Raw genomic sequence first — 9,356 nt, forward strand, 5'->3', positions numbered from 1 at the left:
GACCATGGAGGATCAGGCCCCAAACATGCAAGTACTCCCCAGCACAGAATGCTGCTCTTAGGGCAGCTTGCTGGGAATGTATTTGAAATTTAATGACGGAAATGTAGAGAAAGCAAACAGCTTCGGTGTATGTAAGCAGTCCCGGGTTTACAATGGCTCCAGTGGCTCCATGCAGCCGGGCCCATGCTCAGAAGGGGCCCCAGCCTGCTCCGGTTGCACTGCGTCCTGAGATCCCTCTGGCTCCCCCTGCTCCTCTTGGCCTGCCCCCCTGCTCCTCTCTGCCCCCTGGCTGGACCCTAGTACACTTCCGGCTCCGGGCAGTCTCTGCTTCCCACCACCTGTGGGGTCCCTGTTTTCCAGGAGCTGAGCAACCTGGGACTGGTGCAGAAGCCTGGCCAGTCTCAGCCTGGGGGTGGGGTGGGCGGGGGAGACGGGACAATGCGGGGAGCTTGGCTGGGCCCCTCCAGGAGAAGTGCGTCTTGAGGGAGCCCGGCCAGGGTAGGTCCTGGCCTGGCTGATCACACCACTCCTGAGGGACCAGAGCAATTCCCCGTCCTGGTACCAGCTCTGGCTGCATTGCTGGCACACAGTTGCCTCCCAGCAGGGCCAGTGAGTGTGACCAGAGGCAGGGCGTGAGGGAGCGGGTTTCTTGTAGGAGCAGTGCTGGGCTGTGAGAGGGGAGGGAAGGGAAGGAAGATCTGCGTGTTGGGGCACTAGGGAGTGGGGGTTTTGTGGGAGGTGCTGGGCAGTTGTGGTGGGGCTATGGGCAGGGGGATGCTGGGCAGGGATGGTGTTGTGCAGGGCGCTATGCATTTGTGTGGAGGGGGATGGGGGGCACTGGGCACAGTGGGTCTGTGGGGGCTCTGGCCATAGGGAGCTGGGAGGATGTTGGGGGGGCGCTGTGTGGTGCGGCATGGGCCCACCCACTGAGGGGAAGGGGCATGCTGGCAGCACAGGGCCGGGTGAGCCAGTGCATGTCTGGTACCTGCTGGTTTGTAAATAGTGCCCTCGCAATGGGCTGGGCGGAGCTGGGCCACCCCTGCCATGCCATGCCCCATTGCCCCGGCTGGCCCCTCGCTCTGGGGACTGACCTCTCCATGCCATGCTCCATTACTCCCATGGGAGCCCACAAAAGGTTAATCCGGCTCTGTATGTAAGGGACCTGATTCATCACTGCATCAGTCCAGTTTTTGCAGGTCTCATTGCATGAGGATGGTCAGTTGGGCTAAATAGCACAAGAGCTGTAAAGATCCCATCTGTGAAAAGTGGGTGCCTATTTGCTACACTTATTTCAAAATAGCCACACTGTTGGAAAGCCAGGGTGACACAGTGGTCAATCAGGCCCAAGTATTATAGAACTAACGGGATGTAAGGTTCAGTGTGTTGACCCTAATTCTCATTTTCACTAAAGCTCTGTCACAGCACTCCAGCAATGTAAAGGGGCCCTAGTGCAGCAGCTCTCAGCCTTTCCAGATTACTGTACCCCCTTCAGGAGTCTGATTTGCCTTGCGTACCCCAAGTTTCACTTCACTTAAAAACTATTTTCTAACAAAATCAAACATAAAAATACAAGTGTCACAGCATACAATTATTGAAAAATTGCTTACTTTCTCATTTTTACAACATAATTATAAAATAAATCAATTGGAATATAAATAGTGTACTTACATTTCAGTGTATAGTATATAGAACAGTATAAACAAGTCATTGTCTGTGTGAAATTTTAGTTTGTACTGACTTCGATAGTGCTTTTTATGTAGCCTATTGTAAAACTAGGCAAATATCTAGATGAGTTGATGTACCCCCTGGAAGACCTCTGCGTACCCCCAGGGTACACGTACCCTGGCTGAGAACCATTGCCCTAATGTAAATGAGAATCAATCCCTTTGCTTTTAAAATTCTGTAGAAGCTTTTGGGCCTGGTTTCTTTTGGCTTACATTGTTTTTTATCCTAATGTGGCTCTAGTGAAGTTACTCCTGATTTACACTGATGTTCATAAGAGTAGAATCAGGCCTTCTACATTTTACACTCTTTATAATATTGTAATATCAATACATTGTAATTGTATTGTATTGTATTGTAATTGTATTGTAATATTGTAGTACTGTAATCATGCAATATCCACAGGGAAAACTGAGTTCAGGAGTATACAATCAATATTGTATTCATTTAAAAAAACCCCACAGAATTAAAAATACAAACCACCTGATTTTGAAATAAATTACCTTCATGGAATTATATCTTATCTTTAGAGTGAAATATTCACAGAAAATTAATGAGATTGTCAAGTGGCCACAATGAAGATTTATGTGCTAATCTGGTGACGTTTTAAAACAATATAAAATAATAAAGAAATGCTTCTGTTAAAAAAGTGGCAGAGATACTTAATTTGAATGGAATCTTTTATTAGATTCCTCCTGTTTAGAAGCAAATAGCTCCTTTGTTTAAACACCCTTCACAAAGGCAAAGCCTCAGGAAACATTTTGTAAAAGAATTCTGAAAGTCAAAGTCATTTTGATAGAAATCAAACCAGAAATAATTTCTCCCTAAAGGAATTCTACTTTACTTTAATGATGTCTGGATTGTTTCCATTTAAACAGCATTTTTTGTTAATTATGATTCACACCGTCCACTTAAACAGTGACTTTTTTACATAAGCTTAGGAACTCATTTGTCATATCCATTTTGTTCAAGTGGAGGAAACAAATACGAAAGGAAAACAATTTGACTAAAAACATCTTCCGTTCATTAAAAAGCTTTATGTTCTAATGGCTGAATATGAAATCCTGCTCTTTATGGCTACTGGGAGCTGGGGAGCTCTTTGTTAGACACTTACTGAGGCATTCTTTCCTGGTAATATAGGCTGTTTATGGGGCTTTTCATGACCTTTCTTTTTGGTACTGCCAACAGAGGAATACTGTGTGCATCTCTTTTATATCCACTTGTCTGCTTGCTCATGGATATGTATCTGTTTTGTTGTCTTCATTTTGAAGAAAAAAGCCAGGGGCAATTAAAAGAGAATCAAAATAAGGTACGTGTGTTGTGTCACAAAACTAACACAAACATTAGGGGAATGTTAATGCTACAGACACAAAGGTACTGAGATAAAATGCCTGGTCACCTCCTCCAGTGCTTGGGTGCATTATGAGGTGTTATTGCCCTTTGCTGTAGACATGAAGATGCTGGTGAGTTCCATCACCAGGAGCTGGGCATTCTTTGGTTTCTAATGTTACAAGTTGGATGTTTTTAATTAAATATTAGCTAGAATAATTAATCTAAATCCCACAAAATTTGGAAGTTCAGATAAAATAGATTGTACCTCTAAACCCTCCAGGATTTTGTTTTTGCAATATAAAACTTGTATGTACTAGCTTGGATGCAGGGAAGCATCCTTATTCCCACAAGCACATGCTTAACTCCCTTTGAAGTCAATGAGGCTTAAGCCCTTCCCGAATAAGGATGGATTTAAGAACATGCATAAGTGCTTCCCTGAATCAAGACCATTCTGATTAAGTCAGAGCAACAGCTAATAGCTTGTTTATTTCTGGAATTTCTAACTAACCAATGACTGCATTTCAAAGAGCCACTTAGCTTAGCTACATATCAATAGTCTCCAGTGCCATCCAGCAAACTCCCAAGGTATCTCACACATAAATACAAAACCCCTGACCAATAAAGATACCACAAACACAAGCCATCACCATTTGGCCTATATAAAACACATTTGTCTGTGTTTCCTTAAAAAAACACACAAATATTTCTACTGTAGCTAGTTGACCTTTTTCAAAATGAATTACATTCTTTTCCAAGTCTGAGTAAACCTGAATGTACAGTGCTAGCAGATCAATAATTAAATGTTTTCTTCTTTAGAGTTATACTGGGATTACACCCAGTTACTGTATTTACCATTTCTACATACACTAATGGTGACGATATTGGAGCCTCTTTTAAGCAATAGAAAATCATATGCATTAACTTTCCTTCAAAGTCACTACAAATTGATATCCCCTCTAGTAACAGCTAATACATCTGGATGCAAGCAATGACTGACAAGATTAGATTCTAATACTACAGACATGCCATGAAAATAGAACTAAAATCTTGTTGGGACCTGACTGGTATCTGCATTCAACATAAATCCACATGGATCGTCTGATTTAGGGAGGATGTCTTTGGGATGAAGCTCAGTTAAAACCAACTGTGGATATTAAAGACAGGTTTCAGAGTAGCAGCCGTGTTAGTCTGTATTCGCAAAAAGAAAAGGAGTACTTGTGGCACCTTAGAGACTAACAAATTTATTAGAGCATAAGCTTTCGTGAGCTACAGCTCACTTCATCGGATGCATTCGATGAAGTGAGCTGTAGCTCACAAAAGCTTATGCTCTAATAAATTTGTTAGTCTCTAAGGTGCCACAAGTACTCCTTTTCTTTTTGTGGACATTAAAGACTCCTTTAAACAATAAGGGGCGGGGGATTGTTAATCCATCTAACAGCCAATTTGCGAATGTGGATCATTATCAATACACCCTCCTTCCCTGAACTCTGCCCTGGCCCCCCATCTTTCCTCCTCCCTCTGCATTCAAAGCAGCCTGTTTCCACCTCTCACTGCAAGCTCCAGTGGGGGAAGAAGGAACATTGTGAGCACAGGAGAGACAGGATGCCTGTTCTCCATACCTGTGTCTGGAGCTACTGTTGCTGGGAAAAGCAGTTGTAGGGAAAGCACTACTTAAGACCTGGGCTGGATCATACCCAGTGCAGATAGAATCTCTGGAAAATTTAGCTACCCAGCCCATGCTCTCTACTGAGCATGTGCAAACTGAATTTTTTCTGATGCTCATAACTTGTACAGCTTCTCACAGGGACAGCAAAAGGCATACCCCTGGCACTAGTGCAGTCTCCCTGCCCCATTTCAAATCCAAAAGCATGGAGGCACCACAGCTTCCCAATTAAATAGTTTAAGAATTTGCTTGACATGGGGAAAACAGTTCTTTCCCCAATTCCAGTTTTGTAAATGGCTGAACCACTTTTGCTGAAACTTACCAGAAAAATTCAGCTTGAGGCAGACACGCAAAGTGACAATTTTCAGCTTGAAGGGATAAAACCTGGCAAAATTATAAGCTATTGAAAACAGGGTCCTCTATTGGAAAGCATTGAGCACGCTTAGCTATAAGCAATATTACCCACTCCACTCACAACACTTTATGAAACCCTTTAGGACAGAGTGTTACAAAGCTTTCATTTTCTATGCAGACATTGATTGTTGCACATGTAGGATAACTACAAATTTCACAGCTATAGGAGATCTTTTATCATAGGTTATGTCTACATTTATACCAGCATGTAGACTATGTATACTACATGCCCAGATAGCATGGGTATTAATAGAAATATAGATGGTGAAACACTGCTTAGGTGAGTAAAGACACACCAGAACTTTAGAGTATATAACTTACACAGCTCTCTAGTCACCCATGCAGCGCCTCCCATGTTTACACTGCTACCTCCTACTGCCGGAGCCTTTCCCCACCAAGATGCTGCCAGAGACTTTCCCCACTGCATGAAAGACTCCCGAGCAGCAGAGAAAAGCTCTGGAATGGGGAAGGCAGTGGAAAAAGGCTCTGGCAGTTATTTTTTTTTTTAAAAATTTATATTAAGCATTTATATTAAGCATGCATTTATACATAGTTTAAAAAGGGGGTAATAAGTGATTCATAGATGTGATAAGTTTGTTACACTTATGAGTGTGTATTATAGATGGCTGTATGCACATCAGTACAAGGTATTCCAGATAGTTGCAACCTATTGGGCTTTCTAACAATCTATAACAATTGATTAACCGTTTCATTATCCATAATCATTTTATTAACACTTTATAAACTGTCTATGAATGTACCTTTAATATAAAGTGTGACCAAAATGAATATGGATTACCACATTTTGAGGAGGAAACAAATCAAGAAAGAAACTGTATAGCAAGTAATAGTTCTGTAAGGATGTGTTTTGCAACCTAAAAACTAAAAAATAGAGGTTTGTCATGAAAATACATATCTACCTTAGGGTTTGTCTTTGCTACAGAATCGTATCATGTTGGAGCAGGACCTTGAAGAAATGAGATAACTAACGCGATTATCACTCATGGGGCAGGATAGATATGGATGGGTCATATTCAGGACTGAGTTGGCTAATCATGGTCAAACCCTGCTCCCACTCAGGTTTAAGCATAGCGAGTGGATGCAATACTTCATACAACTAGCCCTCTGCACTTACTGAAGAGTCACAGTCAGCATCATGTTAATTAATTGAACTCTCCAAGGTCATCTGACACTATTACATTCTGGAGTGAAGACAAGCCTTAAGCTCCTGTGTTATGTTCTGAACACAGCACTGAGAGAGCACCTGCACTGTGGCATGAGGATAATGAATTCCTGAAGCTAGGGATTTGAAATATCAGCAAGCCATTTGATACGCAGTGATAGTCTGGGAGGTGACCTTTCCCTTGTAGGTGCTCCCTTCCTCAGTTACAGGGGAATACAGCAACATCTAACTGCACACTGTAAAGAAGAGAACAAGTGTACAACATCCACTGTTAGAGATTGCTCTGAGCAAGCCTTCCAAGGACTATCCACTTTACTGTTGAGTTAATCTGGAGGGCGCAGAATTCATACTGTCTGCAGATTTCTTTGCTCCCCGCAGAAAAATGGTGGAGCAACTAAATTTGTGCCCCTTCCCTGGCAACCTGGGCACGCCTGCCCAGAGCAGCTGGCAGATATTTAGATCAGTGCGTGGAGGGCTGGATGTGCATGGAGAGACATCAAGGAGGCAGGACTAGGCACATGCCTGTGACACACTGTCCCTCTCACTCACTCTTGCCATGCTCCTGGCTTGGAGGGGAAGGGCTTTGTGAGGCAGGCTCTGTTGCCTGAGGCAGAGCAGAAATGTAACAACTAAGTAGGCAGGCTGTTAATGTTCCCATTGTCAGTTAATTGTTCCCATTCTTAGTTGCTCCCCCAGGAGCCTAAAATACCAGTGGAACTCTAATCTGCTAGGGCAATGACCTCTCCTGGGAGGGTTTATATCCCTAGTAAAACATTCCATGTCTGACCCAGCTGTCAATCAAGTCAATGGCCAATCATTAGTGTCTGATTTCCAGAAGAGCTAAACACTGACAGCTCCCACTGAGTTCTATTTGAGTTGTGGGTGCTCCACACGTCTCAAAAAAAAAAAAAAGCCCTTAGTCTTCCCTGCTCTAAGAGGAAAAAAAAATTAAAATACAGATGACTCTGAGGGGTTCCCTCTAAAACAATACTGTTTTTTGTCCTTGACAAGAGTTCCCCCCTTATCCCTGGCTTCTCTCTTTCCTTTGCAACAATTTATGCAGCTTTCAAAACAGCAATGTCTCTGGGCTTTACGATCGGATGGAGCTTTTTTCCTTCCTCTATTCACCTGACTGCAATTATTCTTTTACTGCTTTACTGAACTAATTTTCAGTCACCTTGCTTAAAATTAATTCCAAAACACAGAGCCCACAATTAAAAAAAACATTAATTCTTCGTGACATTCCATTTCCAAAATTATTCTTGTAAATTATTTGGACAATGGTTGAAAAATTAGTTTTTTGCTCCCCAAACTCTATCACATCGATGTTTTAAAGAAACTATTTTTTTTCCTTTGGGTCTCTGATTTCCCTGGTGGCAGCAATATAAACCTTGAACTTCTTAAATGCCACTTAATTTATTTGATTTTTCTGTTTACCCTTTTAAAGTGACACGTTGTTCTGTAGTATTTATGTCTGTTTGAAAATTAGATCTCATAGACAAGCCGGTGCCGCAGTTACATTTTTGTTATCTTAAGCTTACTAAGCACTTGTCATAAAACCAGAGGATAAAAACAAGCCCACTCTCATTTTTTTTCCAGACTTCACCTTTTCCTCTAATGCCCAACAATTTTTAATCGACTTATTTAACCGTTTACTTGCTCCTTTAAACTTCAGCAGTAACAGTGATTTCAAATGATCTGACCCTGCATTTGGTGAGCAAAATAAGAGATTACTGACCTGCTTTTAACTATCCATTCTTGACATGGGTTAATTAGTTTCACACCAAACCTGTCAGATCTTGTCACAGGCCTGTGAGCCATCAGGTTGGGGCTGCAGTGAGTTGCACACATTATGTTCCCTTCAGAGAACTTTGTGACAGAAATGAAATTAAATTGACCTGTGCTGCTGGTTTTACATTAGTATTGCATCTGGTCTCTAAATTAGGATGACAAGATTCCTGCTCTTCCAGTTCTGGTTGGGTTACCACCTCCCATGATCCTGGTGGCTCTAGCTTTGAAGAAGTCCTTCTCTAAGCACCAATATCCCACAGCTTTCTCCCAAGTCCACCATGACTACCATGGAAAAGGCTTGATGGCAAGTACTTTCCCTAAACAAATACATTTTATACAGCTATATTAACACAAGTGGAGTCATTGGAGCTACTTCATAGCAGCAGAGGATCTGGGCCATAAACTGAAAGTTATTCATCCAAGCTATTTGGTGAATAAGAGTAACTAATATATTTGAAGGAAATCAGGACCAATGCTTTCAAAAATGGGTGCCTAAAGTTAGGTTTTCAATACCGTATTTAGGGATCTAAAAATTGGTCAGATTTTCAACAGTAACAGGAGCTACTGGGTGCTCAGCACATTTGCAAATCAGGCCTTATTTAGGATATGGATTTAGAATCCTAATTTTAGGCACCAATTTCTGAAAACTTGCCATAATCAATCCACAGATGGTTCTCTAACCAAAAAGTGGGGCTAAATTTATAACCAATATTACTCATAATGAACAGGTACACCATCTGTACTTAAAGGTTAAAAGTTCCACTAGAAGTAAAGGAGGAGAAATGGAGAGCAAGTACAAGATAGTCAAGATCTGTAGCTCTCTTATGAAAGAAATCTTTAAGGTAAGTTTTTATAGATGTGTATGAGAAGCCCAGGAAACCCTAAAGACTAGCAGGAGTCCTAATTAACTTTTCATTGCATCAAACCCCAGGGCAAAAAGAAACATAACGAAGGGTAAGAAAAGAAAGGTCAGAGATAAAGCTTTGCATAAAATGTCACACACAAAGCAGAAATGACATATTCCACCTGTTCGCCAATTTTGTGAAGAAGCTCAAAAGTTTGTCTCTCTCAACAACAGAAGTTGGTCAAATAAAAGATATTACCTCACCAGCCTTGTCTCTCTAATATCCTGGGACTAATACAGTTACACCAACACTGCATACAATTTTGTGAACTGGCATAAATGTTCATTTTTCACTTGTTGAACTTGTGTCTATTTCCAAAGAGGGAAGGATTGTGAAGAATGAGGAA

At 41.7% G+C, this 9,356-nt stretch overlaps 1 long non-coding RNA gene across 1 annotated transcript; it reads left to right on the forward strand.

Annotated features, from left to right (window-relative positions):
* The first annotated feature begins 1,795 nt into the window (after window positions 1-1,795).
* On the forward strand, window positions 1,796-3,016 carry LOC122456111. Its single transcript, XR_006274787.1, has 2 exons — window positions 1,796-2,042; window positions 2,103-3,016. It is a non-coding gene; the product is annotated as an uncharacterized LOC122456111 (long non-coding RNA).
* Window positions 3,017-9,356: the final 6,340 nt, after the last annotated feature.

This window comes from Dermochelys coriacea, chromosome 10, assembly GCF_009764565.3.
Source record: "Dermochelys coriacea isolate rDerCor1 chromosome 10, rDerCor1.pri.v4, whole genome shotgun sequence".
Lineage (NCBI taxonomy): Eukaryota > Metazoa > Chordata > Testudines > Dermochelyidae > Dermochelys > Dermochelys coriacea.